Genomic DNA, 18391 nt, shown 5'->3' with positions numbered 1-18391 from the left:
CTGCCAGTGTGTGCTTCTCTTCACCGCATTGTTTTGTTTAAAACAGAAGGTTAAAGCAAAGTCGGTGATCTTTTAATCAAAGACCATACACAGGTGTAGAAAACAAACGGACAGTTACTAAAGGGGAGGGGAGAGGGAGAAATTAGGCGATTGGGATTAAAATACAAGCACTACTATACATGGAATAGACACTGTACAGCACAGGGAACTGTACTCAGTATCTTGTAGTAAAACCCATATGGAAGAGCATATCAAAAAGAATATGCATTTATTTTTATTTATATGTATATGTGTAACTGAATCACTTTACTGTACACCCAAAACTACCATCATTGTAAATCAACTGTATTTCAATACATTTTTTTCAGCAAGTCAAAGACCCTTGCAGACCCTGTCCTAAAGAGAAAACAAGGCATCTGTCCTCTTCTTGGCTGGCATGACATCTGGGGCTCAGGAGTACCTGCTGTTGGGCGGAGGGCAGGGGAGGAGGGCAGTGGTGGCCAGGCCTGGTGATTTGAGACTCAGCAAACCTCCCAGGCAGGGGCCAGGAGCCCCAGCCAGACCTGGGCTTGGGCTGCCCTGGGCACTGTCCGTGGTGCTGACCCAGCTCAGCCTCTCTGCCACTTGGTTGGTGACCTTGGGAGCCCCAGCTCGTTCCATGCTCCACGTGGACACCTCCTGCCAGAAACCTACCCGGAGTCTGAGCCCTTCGGGTCACCTCCCCAGTAATGCTTGCTCACAGGCGACAACTCAAACACTGAAAGTAGCATCCTACCTGCAAATCCACCACCTGGAGGTGGCCTCTTGTAATTTCTTGATATATTTCCTTCTTGTCTCTTTCCTAGAGATCTTTATTATGTAACTGAGACAACTTTTATACTCTGAATTTTCATCATAGGCCTTTCCCCCCCACATCATTAAGAATGCTTCGTAAGCATCATTTTAACGACTTTAAACCAGTCTGGGCTTTAGGTAATGATGATGTAGCCTCTTTTACAGTTAGCTGCCATTTATTGGAGACATGCCATGTTCTCAGCGTGGTATTTAAGGCATTTACAAACATTAATTCTCTGATTCACGAAAGAACTTTGAAGTGAAGTTGTTCTTAGTTCCAATTTTACAGATCTCGAACCTGAAGCTCAGAGAGGGTAAGTAAATTGCCCTAGATCACACAGCTCAGGACGGGGCAGAGATGGTTTTGAATCAGTAGATGCCTGATGACAGAGGCCATGACCTCGCCCTTGCACCACACGGCCTCCCCCAGTCCCTTATGTAAAATGGTTAAGTCACCTGTTCATATATACCATTCACGTGCCCATTGCCAGGTAGTTGGACCCCAGATGGTTTTGCCTTGTCACATGGAATGTTGTTAAAGATGAAACGATTACAGGAGATTGAGGCATAATCCCTGTCTTTCAATCCCCCCTCTGCCTGGGTGTCCCCATCTACTGAAACCCCGCCGCGTGGGCCATTCGGTTCTGTCGGCAACGTGCAGCTCCGGTTTTAGCCTAAAGCCGTCAGAGTGGCTGATCACAGCCACCCCTGCCCTCTGCACTGCCCTCCCTCCCCTCGGGTCAGGCCCCCGCCCCCCGCCCCCCCAGGCTCATCCGTTGAACATGGGGCTGCAGCTTCCCAGCACCTGGCACAGAGATGCTCGCTACACACTTATTGACGTGAAGACAGGTGGCTCCGTGTTCCCGAGACCCTTGGCAGCCTTGGCCCAGCTCCAGAGAACTGCCCAGAAACAGCTGTGCCTGGGACCACGGCACAGACCAGCCGAGACAGCAGCCACCCTGTAGGAGGGTGTGCGGGTTGCAGAAAGGCTGGGCACACCTGCCCCTCCCATCCTGACCCCACCTCAGGTGCATCCTATGCCTGAGGTGATGCCCAGGTGTCAAGACTTTGTCTCCTGTGATGTGAGGGGCACTGCTGGGGAGCTTGGCTTCGGGGGCGAGCGGGCATCATGGTGGCTTGTGCTGAACAAGACGTTATGGGTTGTGAATCCGAACACCGCCCCCCTGCCCCGCGTCCACTCTCTACGGGACCTGAATTAGGGTTAGAACATGGACTTGATCTGCACAGCTGCCCACCACGCAGGAGCAGAGCAGGGCTACACCCCCCAGCGCAGGGGTCCTGCCCCCTCGAGGCTCCTATGTGGTCGATTGCATTTCCACCTTGGGCAGAGCGTGGAGTGCACGGGGCCTGGGGCCCGGAGACCTGGATGGTGCCTCTGAGGTGCTGAATCTTCCATGCGACCCTGATGTGTTGTCCTCACTTCTCATCTGTGGAACAGGACTCCTAGGCGCTGCTCCAGAGGCGGGCGCTTTGAGGACTGAGCCGTGTCTGCGGACGTGTTTGCAGACTCTGCCGTAGAGCGTCTGTATTACGGCGGCATCTTCGTCTTCGTTCACAGCCCCTGTGCTGGCTCCTAGCATGTGTCTGTCCCAGAGCAGGTGTTCCAGAAACACCCGTGGGATAAGCGGTTGTTACTCATAGGCAGAAATAACTGTCGCTGATAAGAAGGAGTGGGGCTTCCTCCTTATTAGTGACAGGAGAGTGGGAATTCCAGGGCCCTCTGCATTGGCTGTGGAGGGAGCGTGGATAAAGGGGAGAGTTAGGAGTCCTGGAGGCACCATCTCCTGACCCTCCAACCGGGTCTGTGTCCAGCACTGGTCATGCTTTGGAAACTGAGAGCATACCTTTCCGAGACAAGATGCTTCCGTGCCATGGCGGCTGAAAGAGGCTTCAGGGACGTTCTGTCCCAGCAGGAGCTTCGACTCTCCTGTGTCGGCCCTCATCTTACAGGAGGCACACTGGCGCCTGGAGGATGCAAGGGCCTCACCCAAGGTCGCACAGTGACAGAGATGAGGGCAAGTCCGGTGTCCCGGCTGGCAAGTTAGTCCCTCTGCCGCTCCTGCCCTAAGGAACGAGGTTGCCTCTACGGCTGGCACAAAAAATGCCAGTGAGATCACGTGTCTGCCTGCCCTCCCCAACCCTGAGCCGAGACCACGAAACCGAAGCCCGGCTCCCCTACAGGGAGTAAGTTCGCAGGCAGAGTGCCAAGAGCGTCGTCATTCGGCAGCCCTCCACACGCTGTGCAGGAAAATAAATGCTGCCGTACCCAGCGGAACAGAATGTCCATGTCATTAGCCTAATTACGTGGGCTCTGTTTGTAGCCTGTGATGCTGGGTGCTGGGGGATGTCGGGCTGAGGTCGGCTCACTGCAAAACCCGGAGGGAGGGGCCACCTGTGTCGTCGGAAGCTTGCTGTGCTTCTCACTTGCTCTCTCTGTGTGCCCACGCCGAGGGGAGAGGACAGGCCTTGCTCTCGTCCCACGCGTAAAAGTCCTCAACAGCGCTCCGTTGGTTGGATGAGAAGATAGCGTGGGGGCACGGGGCGGGGGGCCGGGAAGCACCGACCTGAGAGGATGACATTGAAAAAGGTCACTTCCTCCCTTCGGGGTCCTATTTCCTGCAGCAGAAAATGGGCGTAATGGGCTGTGATGTGGGGTCATGGGCTCTCTCGCCAAGACTGAGGGTTTGGCTGAACCATCACCCTAATGGGGTCACATCCCTGCGGGGGCACCTCAAAGCCATCAGGTTCAAAGGAAGGAGCCCTGGTCACAGAAGCGGCCAGAGAAGGACCCTCCTGAGGCTGCCCTGTGGTCCCCAGGGAGCCGCAGGACGGCCCTCCGCCCATCCGCAGACACAGCTTTCCTCCCCCTTCCCATGTCCCCTGTGTCCCCTGGTACCTCTGAGACTCCGGAACAGGTGCCTGGACCATCGGGGACTGGGTGCTGTAGACACAGCCTGCAGATCATGGGCCTTGGGTTATTCCTTTACCGTCGTATAGCTTTGCCTTCTAGAGTCACTTGCAGCCTTTTCCATGTTTTCGAAGTGTATTTGCTCCGATCAGGAGGGCAGCCGTGTGAATGGCTTCTCAGCAGCGGTTTTTATGCCGCCTCTCCCCCTCTGGAGTTAGGTGTGGGTCACCTTTGGCTGGAATTCATCCTGGGTCGTGCTGGGACAAGGCGCAGCGACAGCCGTGGGGACAAAGTCACGTTTTTCTTTCTTCCTTGTCTTCATTTTTAGGGCCGCGCCCGCAGCACAGGGATGTTCTCAGGCTAAGGGTGGAATCGGAGCTATGCCTGCCAGCCTGCACGGCAGCTCACAGCAACGCCAGATCCTTAACCTACCGAGCGAGGCCAGGGACCGAACCCGCAACCTCATGGATGCCAGTCGGGTTTGTTACCACTGAGCCAAAACGGGAACTCCCAAAGTCAGGCTTTTCTGACTCTGAGGTTGGCCGTGCGTTCTGGAGTTTCCTTCGTTGACTCTATTGAATGACACCGTGTGGGTGTAGATGCTTGAGTCGCCCCTTTTCTCTCGAGCACCTGAGGGCGCCCTGTTTCTTGACTCTGGGCATCAGAGAGGCACTTTCGCCAGTCCGATCGCTCGGCCGGATCCCCCTTCTTCTGGCCGAGGTCTTCCTCCCCAGGGAGGATCCGGCCGCGGCTTCTCTGCCGCCCTGTCCCGGACGAGCTGAGCTGAGCTGCTCTGACCGGCTGCCTCCTTCCGCGTCTTTGGCGGCCGCTCCCTCGCAGTTGTTCTGATTTCTTCCTCTGGAGCATTTGCAGTTTTGAGGCTGCCCGGCCGGCGGCTCTAACCTTTAAGACCCTTTTCCCCCGTCACTGCTACCTGCCTTCTGCAGCCGCCTCCCGGGAGCGTTTCTCGGTCGTTCTGAATATCCGCAGCCCCTTTTCTGCAGCTGCCTTCCCCATCCCCCCACTGCTGATAACTTGCACCCCACTCTTCCCCTGAGGTGTTCCTTTGAGCCCTCCCTTTCTGAAAGCGTGTTCTGTCTACACCCCCCTGAGGATGCCGCTGCCGTTTCTCACAGGACTGTCTCGGATCCTCAGGCTCGTGGTCCTTTAACTCAGCCGCGGCCTCCTTTCCCGAGCGCCACGCTGGGTTTTTCTCCTGTTTTTCTAGGTACCCATCCGTCCTCAGCAGAGGAGACCGTTCCTCGCGGCAGAAAGGAGGTGTGGGTTTTCTTAGCCCCACCTGCGCTGCACTTGGGCCTGAGCGCCTCCCATCCTCAGCGCCCTGGCATTTGCCGCCCTGTCCCGTGGTGCCCCCAGCTTGGCTGGCCGAGGGCACTGGCCTCCCTTCAATGTGTCTCTCTCCCTGTCTGGTCTTAGCAAATTCACGAGAAGTTACAAACCCAGCGTGCCCGCCGCCTCCCGGGCCATCTGCCTCCTGTCAGGATGCAAACGGGCCCCTGACCAGAGCCCCCAGAGCCTGTCACATGCTCCTAGAGAGGCTTTGTCACCCAGGAGACCCAGCAAGAGTCTGGTGGGAGGTCTGGACCGTGCTCGAGCCACGGCCCTGCCGTTCCCGATGAGGATGGACTTGAAAGCCTTGGAGCGCTCCCAGCCCCCATCTGTGCCCCGGCTCTGAGAACCACCCACAGAGCATGGCAGCCAAGACCCCAGCCTGACGGTAACACCAGGACCTCACGCTGGGCAAGGAGGGCCGTCTTCTCGAGTCCATTTCTCCATAACGAGGTGGGACCTCAGAGTGGCCCCGCGTGCATAAGGGGCCAGCCAGGGGCTGGAAGCCCTGCGTGTCCAATTCTTGGTTTTTGCTCTTTTCCCTGCCAAAAAAAAAAAAGAAGGAAAAACAAGACCCGCGTCTCCCCATCTGCCTAGCTCTGCTTGTGGCTTTGTGCCGTTGTACGGATAACTGATCGCAGGCAATTAAAAAGGCCCCGGCTTTCCTTTTGTCACAGCGCGACAGTCCCCAATCACACAGTGAGGACGGGGACAGGGAAGGCTGCAGGAGGGGCCCCCCCGCCAGCCACGAAGTGCTTCTGGCAGTATTTGAGCACCGGTGGTGTTTGAACGGCAGCAGTTGGCTCATTTTCTGTGGACCTCCGCTGTTTCATCCATCAGGACTCATGGGGTGGGAAAAGCCTGGACCTCGGGAAGCCCTGACCCCCCAGGCTTAGGGCCGTGTAGTGGAGAGTCAAGGACATGCAGTGCAGGCAGATGGGCTTGCGGGAGCTCTGGCTCTGCTGTGTGACCTTGGGCAAGTCACCTTACCTCTCCGTGCCTCAGTTTCCTCATCTGCAAAACAAGAGTTGTGGGAGGAGTTTTATTGGGAAATCCCTTAGAATACAGCTCAAGCACCTCCGGCCCATGTATAAAGTACAGTATCATTAGGAGAAACCATAGAAATCAGTCTCGAAACCCAAAGGGAGGGCGGAAACCTCTGTCTCGGCTCCGAGGGGCACGCAGTGAGGCCCCCCACCCTCCCACGGGCCCCCCTCGTTCTCCCAGTGGAAGAGCAACAAAGCAGACCCCACCCCCAGGCCTCCACCCGCCGGCTGGCTGATGTCCTCAAAGCCGGCCGGCCCTCGCTCCGAGCTAAAAATAATCAAAGCGGCAAGTGGCACTCAGCCCTCAGAGATGAGAGAGCTCCAGACCCTGCCCCCGCATCTCGGGAGGGGTGGCGATGCCAGAAAAGGCAGGGGAGGGGTGTGTCTGGAGTCTCGAGTGAGTGGGTTTCTCAGCCTCCTTGTCTGTGAAGAGGGCCGCTCAGCAGACCCAGGTCCGCCCTGGCTGCCCCCGGCGCTGTTCCCGCTGCTCCTCCCTTCTTTGCAGGGGGCCAGCAGGTGACAAAGGGGCCTGTGTCACATGCAGGCAGCAAGGGCCTGGCACTGGGCACAGCTGTGGGGGAGGGGGTGTCTGTCTCGTCACAACAGCACCTCCGGGGAGCTCCTGTCGTGGCTCCGCGGTATCAAACCCGACCAGCATCCATGAGGACGCAGGTTCGATCCCTGGCTCCACTCAGTGGGTTAAGGATCTGGTGTTGCCGTGAGCTGTGGTGTAGGTCGCAGATGTGGCTTGGATCTGGCATTGCTGTGGCTCTGGTGCAGGCCGGTGGCTGTAGCTCCAATTCTACCCCTAGCCTGGGAACCTCCATGTGCCGCACTCGAGTGAAAAGGCTAGAGCCAAGAGTATGCGTGTCCGTCTCGCAATTTACCAAAAATAAAATATAGGTGCAGAGAAAAAAGACAAAAGGGAAATCCCTTCATATGTAAATAAATCTCATTTTCATTTTCCACTTTATGTGTTTCCTAGTTTATCAATAATGAACATGTGTCTCTTCCAGTTGGAAAGAAAGGACTAGACCTGCATCCCTGTCACTCTCTCTCTCTGGTATCTTCTTTTTAAAAATGGAGGTGAAATTCACATACCGTACACTTCACCGTCTAAAGTGAACCATTCTGCGGCACTTAGTGCACAGACACAGCTTCATTTCTTTTTTATGGCTGAGTAATACTCCATGGCATGAATATGCTGCCTGTTGTGTATCCACCGATCCTGATGGCCGTGCGGGCTGTCTCACCTTATGAAAACATGCTGCTCTGAATGTGTGTGTGCACGTGTGTGTGTCTGTGATTCCTGGGGGATAGACATTATCCTTAAAATCCTGCTGAAGGCCTTTGCCCTTGAGTGTGGTGACGGGGGCCTCTGTGTTGGATGCCAGTACCTGGGTCCTGTTCTAACCCCCCCTGGGAGCACGTCGGTCCTAGGACAGCCCTGCGAGGCGGGGACCACTCGTATCCCCGTCCCAAGGTGAGGAAGCTGAGGCCGGAGATATCCGGTAACTCGCCCAACCTCATCCAACCAATAAGCGGCAGAGGCAGGGTGGGGACCCAGCACGCGGCATCCAGGGCCCACGCTCTTCCCTCCAAAGGACACTCCGCTTTGAACTGGGGCAGGTGCACGGGGGCAGCAGAGAGGCCAGCACAGACCTTGGCTAGAAAGGAAGAGCAGCCTCTTAGCAGCTACAGGTGTCTAGAGATGGGGTGGCCAGTGCTGGGAGGGCGGGAGCTCCCTGCCTCCAGAGGTGTGCAAGCAGAGGCCCGACAACCCCTGGAAACTGCGCAGCAATGAGTCTGGTCCCAGTGGTGATCGGGTGGCCTCGTGAGGTTTCTGGGTCGGGGTGGTGGTCTGGGGTAGCAGGGGACGAGGGCCAAGGTCTTCTGGGTTTGAGGTCATTGTCACTTGCTCCGTTGCTCTGTGACCTCAGACTGGGTCTGGGTCTCCTCTCCTGATGTCGGGGGCCACGTGCTCCTGCGGTGTTACTGCCAGGATTAGGAGGAGACTGACAGTGGGGTGGCTCTGGGCAGGTCAGTTGCCCTCTGGTCCATGGGGTGGTGGGTTGGTGAGGCCCAAGGCGGTTGCCATGGAGACTCCATCTCCCTGGCGTCATCCCCTCTAGGCAGTCCAGTCTGGCACTCACAGCAGGGAGAAGGCAGGTACCGCTGCCCCAGCCGGTCTGCGTGTCTCTGTATCACTTGGAAAACATGAAGTGGCCAGGCAGGGAGACTGTCAGGATGGCATCGGCTCAGCGGGCCCCCCCTCCCCCGCCCGGGCCCGGGTCCTCCAGGCAGAGCTTCGTCTGCGGAGAGCGCTTGGCACCCTCCGAGCCAGACCATCCTCAGCGAGATGGGCCGGCGTTTTTTTAAAGAATCCATTTGTCATCTCAGTAGCAGCAGCCAAGATGGATTGCTTTTCGGTAACCACAGAATGCACTTTATCAGGCCTTAAAAACCAATTTCTTTAACTGTAAAAAGTGGCCCCGCAGGATGTGTCACGCCCCAGAGACAGAGTTTTCCTATCTGTACGACAGCCTGCGGTCTCCTTTGTCCTCTGCCCCAGGTCCCCAGAGAGACAGGCAAGCAGGCAGCAAAGTGAGAACCAGCGAGAAGGGCCGCCGTGTGGCCTCTGCATAAGGAAGTGGCTGATTAGCTAGAGCGGCTTCTGCGTCGGCCAAATCCTTTCCTGTCTTTCAGCGGCCGAGCTGTGGGGACGTCGCATTTCTCAAGTGTCCTGCCGGAGGCGGCTTGGGGCTGTGACATGTCTCAGGCGCGGCTGGCCTCAGGTTTCTTTAGGCTGATGGAACATGAGGTGGCGGGTTTGGTTTTTATTAGAAGGAAGGGCTGCATTTTAACGTGGATTCTGAGCAGGTGGCCTCTGGTACATGGAAGCCAGTCTCCCCATGTCTCCTGGGGTTGCTGGGCTCGGGGAGCAGGCCCTGGGGTCTGCTCTGGCCCCCGTCCATTTGAGGACCGAGGAACTGGCTCTCCAGGGCTTTTAGGGTTGGTTTGGTGCTGAAGGAGCTGCGGCTGGGGAGCCAGTTTGGAATCGGCGGAAAGATGCCCTGAGGACCGAGCTTTGGTCTGTGGTCAAAGACCCCTGCCTTCTGCGTTTCGGGAGACTCGCAAGGCCTTGGCTTGGCCACACAGTCGACGGTCACTGAGTGTAAAAGTCCTTGTGAAGGCCTTTGTCGTCCATCCTGGGACTCGGTGTCGGACACGCTTTCAGCGAGAAACCAGCTGGGGCTCCGGTCCTGCAGGAGGAGGAGCTGGTAGAGAAGACGGACGCGTCTGTCTGTCTGTCCCTCCATCCAGCCATCCATCCGCCCACCCATTACCCGCAGCGCAGTGCCGTAATGCTTGGACAATGGTGTCGGCAAGACGCCTGCATTATTTTGCATCTCTGCCTTCGTTTCGGTTTTTCCTTTCCTTTCCAAGCACGGAGGTGCTGGCTCCTAACTCAGCCCAGGGTGGGACTCTTCATAGAGGACTGGAAATGGATTTGCGCCTCTTGGTTGGGGGGTGGGGTTGGGAGTGTTGCTGGGAATTCAGAGATAAGCGGACAAGCATTGTGGACCCAGGGAACAGCATGTGCAAAGGCACAGAGGACTGAAAGAGCATAGCTGGTTTGGGAGATGATGAGCCTCCTGGTGAGCCTGGTGCACAGGGGGTGTGGGATGAAGACATGGGGCAGGGCTGGGTGACATTGTGAGGGCCCTGAATGCCATGTCAGAGAGTCTAGGCTCCCGTAGGGGCCCACAGATTCCATCGGAGAGGCCAGTTAGGCCATTGCAATAGCCCAGGGGTGAAATGCAACACTGAGAGCGAGGGTGGAGAGCTTGGTATCGGCGACTAGCTGTATTAGGAATAAGAACAATAATAGCATGGTGATAATAGTAAGTGACATTTATGCACGCGTACCTTGGAGAAGCACCTTTCTAAGCCTATTACTAATCCCCACAGTGAACCGTGCACTAGGAACTACTGTCATCCCCCTGCTACAGACAAGGAGACAAGCTCAGAGAGGTCCAGTAATATAGCTAAGGTCACACAGCTGGGAAATGGCAGAGCAGGATTTGAAGCCAGACCATCTGGCTCGGTCTGGAGACAAACAGGGAGGTTTGGCGGATCTGTTTGTGACCGGGGCAGTGGGGAGTGATGGTGGCCGAGGAAAATCCAGGAGACAGAAGGGAAAGGACTGCAGGCGTTGATGAAAGCAAGCTGAGCATGGGAGCAGCCGTTTACCGCTGCTGCAAGAGTGCATCTCTTCAGCATGAGCAGAACCAGAGAAAGAAACAAGGCCCGTGCCCCTGCCATGGAGTCAGCCTCGCTTATTAAGAAAGAAACACGAAACCGAAAACATGACCTTCTCCCGAGATTTGTCCCAACATTAAATAATGACTAATTTGAATTTAACTATGTGGCGGAAAATTATGCCGCGGTCCCTTCTCCTGGAAAGGATTCGGGGTGTTTGATTGCTCAATGAGTCATGCATATTCATGGCTGCCTTTTAATCCTGCCCGTTGGATTCTCTCTGGTATTTGCTAACTCTAAGAAGGAAGGGGCTCGTGAACATGCTGGGACAGGAGCTGTGGGTCCTCAGGTCCCTCCAAGGGCAAGAAACGACCCTGGCCTGGGCGCCCAGGGCTCGGCTCTCCTGGCAGGAGCTAGGGGTGGGGCGCTGGCGACATTGTGCATCGTCACATTCAATCTGCCAAACACTCTGGATGGGGGAGGAGGTAAGCGGGCCCATTTTTGAGATGTGAAAGCTGAGGCGGGTGGGGGTGAAACTGGCAAGGTCACACTACCACGGGGGATGGAGCTGGGCTCAGTGTTGCCCCACCCCGTGGTCCCTTCACGGTCCTGGAGACCTCCATTCACACGTCACATTCGTAGAGGTCCCCAGGCTCCTGCCAAGGGCACAGGACACTGGTTACCCAGCAGTGCCCACAGCCCAGGAGGCTCACTGCAAATGCCTGGAAGAGTGAGCTGCTGGGATTTGAATTGAGCTGAAGCCTCAGGCCCCGCCCACTGGAGAGGTTGCCCTGGAGGAGCTGGGTCCCCAGCCCCTTCCTTTGTGACAGCTTCTGCGCAGCCAGCCTAAGCACGGACGCAGCATCCAGCTTCATAGCGACACCCTGTTTGCAGAGACCACTTTGGCAGACAGAGTCACGACCCATCTTCTCCAGCACCTGTGCCTGTGTCACCTGGCGTGGCAGAAGGACAGTCCCAGAGGTTCCTGGGGGCCCCATCTGGGCACGCGAGTCCTGAAAAGCAGAGATGGTTTCTGGGCCTGGGTGGAGGGAGACGCGTGGTGGAGGAACGGCAGAGCCCGTGTGCGCTGCTGGATTTGAAGACGGAGGGAGGGGCCGGGAGCCAGGACAGGGAAGGAGCGCAGGTGCCTCCCAGAGCTGGAAAAGGCAGGGGACATATCCTTCCCTGGGGCTTCCAGAGGGAACACAGGCCTGCCCACTGCTGGGCGTTAGCTCAGGGAGACCCAAGTTCAGCCTCCAACCTCCAGAACCGTAAAATAATAAATGCGTCTTGGAGTTCCCGTCGTTGCACCACAGAAACGAATCCCACTAGGAACCATGAGGTTGCGGGTTCGATCCCCAGCCTTGCTCGGTGGGTTAAGGATCCGGTGTTGCTGTGAGCTGTGGTGTAGGTCGCAGACGCGGCTCGGATCTGGTGTTGCTGCGGCCCCAATTAGACTCCTAGCCTAGGAACCTCCGTATGCTGTGGGTCCGGCCCTAAAAAAAAGACAGGTAAATAAATTAATAAATTAAAATAAATAAATGCATCTTGTTTTAAGCCACTCGGGTTTTGGTCATCTGTTACTGAAGCAACAGAAGACCAAGGCATCACTATATTTGTGTAAAAGCTTTAAAATGTAGGAAATATCTTTGCCACTGGCCAGCTTTTTAAATCGAGTCTGAGTGGTGGCTCAGCAGGTTAAGAACCTGGCTAGTATCCATGAGGGTGTGGGTCCTGGTCTCGCTCAGTGGGTTGGGGATCCAGCATTGCCATGAGCTTCTGTGTAGGTCACAGACGCGGCTCGGATCTGGTGTGGCTGTGGCTGTGGTGTCGGCCGGCAGCTGCAGCTCCGATTCAACCCCTAGCCTGGGAACCTCCGTATGCCACAGGGGTGGCCCTAAAAAGCGAAAAAGAAGTGGTTTGGCAGAAGTGGTGTTCGCGTGGTCATGTTATCTGATGCCATGGCGGGCGTGCTTGGCGACATTTCATGTACAGGTGCCCATTTTCCACTGGGGAGACGAGGTCAGGGAGCCCCAGCACGTGGCAGTGAAGCCAGGACTGGACCAGCCCTGGGAGTCCGCAGCCACCTTCTCCATCCTTCCACCCTCTTCTAAACCATCTTGGGTCTGTCCCCTCCCCTCCTCCGTCCTGCCTCCCTCTTCCTGCCTGATGCTGGGGGTGGGTGCGTGTCCACAGCCCAAGTCCCCAGCCTGTAGGGCTGTCACCCTGCTCTGCAGCCCAGCCTGGGAGCTGTCTGGAGTCCTCGAGCTGGGAGGGGCTGTCTCCCTCCAAGGCCGGTGGCCCCTCTGCTCCCTCTGCTACTGTCTGAGGAGGGAAATCTCAGGAGGAACCTCTGGAAGGTTTGGGTTTTTTGGGGGGAGGTTTCAACACAGCCAGTGAGGCCCAGGTTCAGCCATTAATGCAGGGAACTCCAGGTCCTGGGCTCTGGAGGAGCAGACACTTGTCCTAACCGGCGGCGGGGCGGAGGTGTGTGGCTCTGGGGCTGAGCCTCCAGCCCATCAAGCCTTGGTCACTCTCTTTGGAATTTGGCTCATGAGGAACAAAGATATTGGGGGAGAGGGTGGAGCCTAGAAGGAAGCCCTTCCCACCCTCTGGCCCCCAGCCTGTAGGGCTTTCCAAAGCAGCCCCCAGGCACTGGAGTCCCTGGGGAAAGCCTGCAGCCTGAGGGTCTGTGGTCAGGGGTACCGCCCTGACGGGTGGGCTTCCCATGACCGCCCGCTGCCCTCCCCCAGCCGTGTCTGCCTCTATCTGGGGCACCTGCAGCAGCGGTTACATTTCTCCCTGCGTCTGTGTCAGCCTCAGAGGGACATTCGAGACCTCCTCAAAGGCTTCTGTGGGGCCATTTCAGCCGACAGGCAGAAAACCCCAGCGGGCTGCCGGCGAGGGAAAATAAAACCCTCCTTTAAATTGGCAAAGCAGCCGGGACGCGGCCGGGCTCTCACGCCCGAGGCTTTTGAGCACCGACTGCGAGCTGCCTTGAGCTTCTCCCTTTATAGTCTCCAAAGACCCGCTTCTGGTTTAGACCTTTCAACAAAGCCCTTCCCTTTTCTCCGGGCTCTGCTGTTTACAGCGGCTGCTCCTGTTCATTATTTCCGTGGGCTCTGCCAACCGGCCCCTTTCATCCGTCCGGTGCCTCTCTAAGTAATACTCTTATCATTATTAGCTAAGTGCAGGCTGCACCAGGGTGCACTGGTGCATCTGGAGGCAAACGGGTCAGTCCTACAACCAACTCACTAAGCCCGTGACCCTGGCAATGAACTTGGGCTTCCCAGCCTGCGTGTCCCCCTCCCCCACCCCCGTGAAGCAGGAGAAGGGGACAGGTGTGGCTAGTGCCCCCCACCTCCCCCTTCCCTTAGGCTGCGTGGACGTAGGCGGCACTTGGCACCCCCTTGCAGTGGGCATGGCCCTGCAGGAGGGCAAGTGAGGAGGGTCATTCCAGGTGATCACGCTGAAAAGCCCACGTGCCCCAGTGCCCTCCGCCTGGCACAACTGAGAAGGCTGGGGTTCCAAAGAATAGAGACCCTTGCTAGCCTGGGTCCGGGGATGGCTGTGTGGGCCAGAATCTTTGTCAGCCCTCTGCAGACACAGGCGCGAGAAGTGTAAACCCGTGATGGGCCCGGGGGCTGGGACCACGGTGTGAGTTTGCAGCAAAGCCTAGCCCATCCCTTCTAAAATATAATCCTTATATTGTGAGGATTCATTGAATGCGGAATGAATGAACCAAACCACCAAATGTCTGGTGTACAGTTGATGCTAGACGTTTCCCCATTGGAAGGTGAACCCCAGTGAGGGGCTGCTCTGGTTCTGGGCATATCCAAGCACCCCAAAACTTACCAGCTTAAAACACGAATTGCCCTTATCTCCCACGGGTCTGTGGGTGGACAGGGCTTGGCGGTGAGGTGAGGCTCTTGCTTGAGTCGCCCACGTGGTTTTGGTCGGAAGTTGGCTGGGCTGCCCTCCTCCGGAGGCTCAGCTGGGCTGGATGTCCAGGCTGGTCCCTTGGGTGATGCTGGCCATTGGCTGAGAGCTCAGCTGGACTTCACCTGGAGCATGCGGACACCTGTCTGTGACCTCTGCACGTGACTCAGGTGTCCTAGTGGCTGGGTTCCGAGAGGGCACATTTCTGAGCGTCCCGAGAGGCCCAGAGAGATGAGCAAAACTTCTCAAGTCCGAGCCTCCGGACTCCCGGGACATCGTTCTGCCGCATCCCTCTGGCTGAGGACGTCAGCGAGACCCCCCAGAACCCCGGGCAGGGAAATCGACTCTGCTGCTTAGTGAGCAAGCAGCCAGGTCACGCCGCGGAGGAGCGGGTGGGATCGGAAAAATCACTGAAGTCGTTGTTGGAAGATGCGGTCTGCCGCGGGTACCAACGATCAAGGGCAAAAACACCCGCTGACGCCATTCAAACGGACTCCTCACGAGGGGCAGGGGCACACGTTCACCCAGCTGCCCAGTCCCCTTCCAGGCCCTTCCTTCCCTGGTCTCCAGCCTCTGGCCCTCTGAGTGTTGCTCCTGCCCTCTTAGCATCTGGCCAAGCCTCAGCAGCCCTTTAGAGCAGATCCATGCCAGATAAAGCCGCTGTCAGAGTCCTGCAGAGACCTGGCCACACTGAGGTGGCCAGGGAGGGGCAGGGGCGGCTGGCCCCAGGCGGGCGATGACAATGAGAGTAGATGCTGCAGTCACTGCTGGGGATGCCACTCACCAATTAGTACAGGAGGCTGCAGCTGAGCCATCCTAACTTCCTTTGCAGAAATTGCCCAATTATAAATGAATCATATACATCATTATGGCCAGACCCGGCGCCTGTGCTGAGGCCCTGCCCCTCACAGGGGCCCACACAGGAGAGGCCCGTGGAGACCCGCTGCTCTTGAGGCACAGAATGGAGACGGAACAGGCGCGGAGGGAGCCCCCGACGCTCCCCGCTTTGAGGCAGCTCTAGCTTGTTCATCTAGCCCCCCGCCCTGGAGCACGTTGGTCTGCCTGGGCCGGGCCAAGGTCAGGTGACACCAGAAGAAGACACTCTGTTCCTGGCTTCAGGTGTCCCCGTGTCAGGGGACATCAAACAAGGACAGAAATGTGGGATGGTGTGTCCAGAGCCGGGTGCCGGCCCCACCCCAGCACAGGCCACCTGCCATATGCCTTGGGGAAGCCCCTTGGCCCCTGAGCTTCAGGCGCCCCGTGACTCAGTTTCCCCATTAGTGGAACAGGTGCCGCTGCTTCCCTCGGTGGGGGTAGGGCTCACGGACGCAAGTGTTCGTCACCTGTGGCCTTGAGCAGGGAGCGAGGGGTCAGGAATGACCGAAGGAGAGGAGCCCTGCCGTGTCTCTCATGGGTCACACAGGAGGCGCCGATTTGGGGTGCCGGGGGGCTTTCCTCCGCAACAGCAGCCCCAAAGGGGTCTGAGGGGCGTCCGAGTGTCTAAGAGGCACACCCGGGGTCTGCTGTGCCCTCATGAGCAGCTTATCGTTAACGGGGGCAAGGCCGCGCTCCTTTGTTCCTCGTCTGCAAAACCAGGGCGACCACAGCAGCAACCTTGCCGAGCTGTTCCAAGGACTGAAGAGGGGGAACGGGAGCTGTCCCACGTGTGCCACCAAACGCACGGCGCCCTCCCCAGCACCACCTCTCAGCTCTCCTGTTGAGTCCTGACCCCGTCCCCTGCGGTCAGCACAGACCCCCCCGCTTAAGGGCTCGGTCCTGGAAAACTGCTCCACTTCGGGCAACAGGTGCCAGTGAAAGGCCAGTAAAAGAACAATCCCCCTCGTCCGGGCTCGGAAGAGGCGACACCCCAAATCACTCACGAGAAGCGGTCTTGATGCAAACAGCAAGAGGATTTTTATTCCAAGCGCGCTGGGGCCCACAGTCGTACGCCACGCAGGGGTAGAGGACTGCGGCCCCGAGTGCGGAGTCGGGACAGCTTTTATGGGGTTCACAACAAAGCCTGTGCGTCGCAAACCAATCATTTTCAAATATCGAGAGCCCGCGCTCCGTGGACCAATCATTTTAAAATAGCTCCGGAGGTCCGCACCTGCGCGGGCTCCTAGGCAGAGTGACTGATTGCAGTTGAGATAGGTCACTAGGGCTTTCAATGTGTAATCAATTCTTCTATGGTGCCAGTCAGTTTTACAGAATCCAGATAAGCGATTAGTCAACTCATTTCCTGTTATCTTACTTAGGCCAGGATAGCAGGCCCTGGAACAATAGGAAGTGTGACCTTCTACCTATTTACTGGCAGCGAGCAGGGTCTGGAATTTGGGGGCATTTAGAGCTTTTTATTAACTTCCTGGGTTCTGGGAGGGTTAGGTTGTGTTTTCATCCTTTCACCAGGCCCAGGCTGTCACCCATGCCCCTGATGGATCTGCTCTGAACTGGGGGTGGGGGGGCTCACAACCCCTCTCCCAGGGCTGATAATCCGCCTTAACATCCCCTCCCTCCGCGCCGCGAGCTGGGTGAGAGCTTCAGTCACTCCCACCGGTTTATTACAAAGGACACAACTCAGGAACAGGCAGATGAAGAGCCAAACCGGGGTGAGCTGCGGGGGCGTGGGGGCTTCCACACCCTCTGGGTGCAGCACCCTCCCGGCACCTGGGTGTGTCACCAACCGAGAAGTGAAGGGGACCCACCGTTCAAGGGGTTTACGGAGGTTTCTTCATGCAGGCATGACGGCTGAAATCTCTGTCGCTGGTGATGGGCTCCCTTTGCTGGAGACAGGGCAGGGGGCCGCTGCCTGCTCTGACCCTCTAATCTCGCCCTGGTCCCTCTGGTGACCAGCCCCCATCCTGAAGCTCTCCTGGGGCCCCAGCCACCAATCACCTCATTAGCATACGAAAGATGCCCTTATCCCCCTGGTGTTTTGAAGGGTTTTAGGACTTGAGGGCAAGTTTTTAGGGCCCTCGGGACAAAGACCAAATAGATACTTCCTATGTCACAGGATGCCAGGATCCTGGGCTTCTCTTCTCTACCCTACCTATCTGCTGGGCGGTAGGGCTGTTTAATCTTGGGTATCTAGGTGCTCACTGGTCTGTGGATGCCAGCCCGTGCTGTGCTGCACTTGGCCTTGGAGACCAGTCTCTGCCCTTAGGGGTCACAGTCTAGCATCTGCATTGCCCTTGGCCTGTGGCGATGCACAAGGGCCCAGCCGCTACCCTCGCCTTCCCCCAACCCCTCGTTCCTGCTGCAGGAACTGGCAGCTAGTCATCGAAGCTGCTGGACTGCCGACGAGGCTTTCGTTGGCATGAGGCACGTCCTCCTCACAGATTTAACTCAGCAGCTCGTTGTACCTTTTGACCGGGTGTCTGCGGCTTTCAGAAGGCATGAGCCAGCCCCATGCTGGATTAGCAGAAACCAGCATATTCAAGAGTGGGTTGGAGAGCCTGGCGCAGGTGTGCGCAGGCGGGGCGTGCAAAGCCCCCTTTCCAGGCGGGAGGAGGACGTGGAGGGGCGGAGGGATGCTCGTGGCAGCAGGCGTGGTTAGCGGCTCCTCTCCGGTGGGGGCGCAGACAGTGCTTCCCGCTCAGGTGGCTTTTTATAGGGACTTGCCAGACCTGCATGTCAGATTCTGTCTGCAAAGTGCCCTTTGGTGCCAAGACTCAGCTCCTTGACTCAGGGAAAACGCTATTTAATTAGCAGCCTCACAAAGATACCAATTACGGGTAAATTGGCCTGGAAGAACCTGTTCTTTCAAATTTTCTCTTTTGTGCAGTAACTCACTTCCATCCCCCCTCGGACAAGCTTGTTAATTTTTTAATGTAATTTTAAAAGGCTGTGCGAGGAGGAGGCTGCATTCCTTTGGAGAGCAGTTGCGAGGCGCGCCTGCTCTGGCACCTGGTGGCTCAGGGGGATGGATGCATTGCACCCAGGCAGCTCAGCCTCCCCTGGCACTGGCTGCTGCGCCAGGGTCTCTGCCATTTGCACCCATTCGACTCTGTTACAGGGAAGGTCCTGGCACCCG

The 18391-nt window shown here is 57.2% G+C and overlaps 1 protein-coding gene and 1 long non-coding RNA gene across 49 annotated transcripts in view; both read left to right on the top strand.

Moving 5' to 3' along the window:
• The window catches only part of SORCS2 (sortilin related VPS10 domain containing receptor 2), a 507067-nt gene that overhangs the window by 369534 nt on the left and 119142 nt on the right, over window positions 1–18391 (top strand). The window lies entirely within an intron of this gene.
• LOC146400286 (uncharacterized) lies at window positions 6702–11964 on the top strand. The gene is made up of 2 exons (XR_014812142.1): window positions 6702–6732; window positions 6855–11964. It is a non-coding gene; the product is annotated as an uncharacterized LOC146400286 (long non-coding RNA).

The sequence above is a fragment of the Sus scrofa genome, chromosome 8 (genome assembly GCF_054392235.1).
Source record: "Sus scrofa isolate SSC_HxYL_T2T_F1_AM1 chromosome 8, Sscrofa_HxYL_maternal_Yorkshire_Landrace_v2.0, whole genome shotgun sequence".
In the NCBI taxonomy this organism is placed as follows: domain Eukaryota; kingdom Metazoa; phylum Chordata; class Mammalia; order Artiodactyla; family Suidae; genus Sus; species Sus scrofa.
Note: the sequence above shows the minus strand (reverse complement) of the source record. Positions and strands in the feature narration are given on the sequence as shown.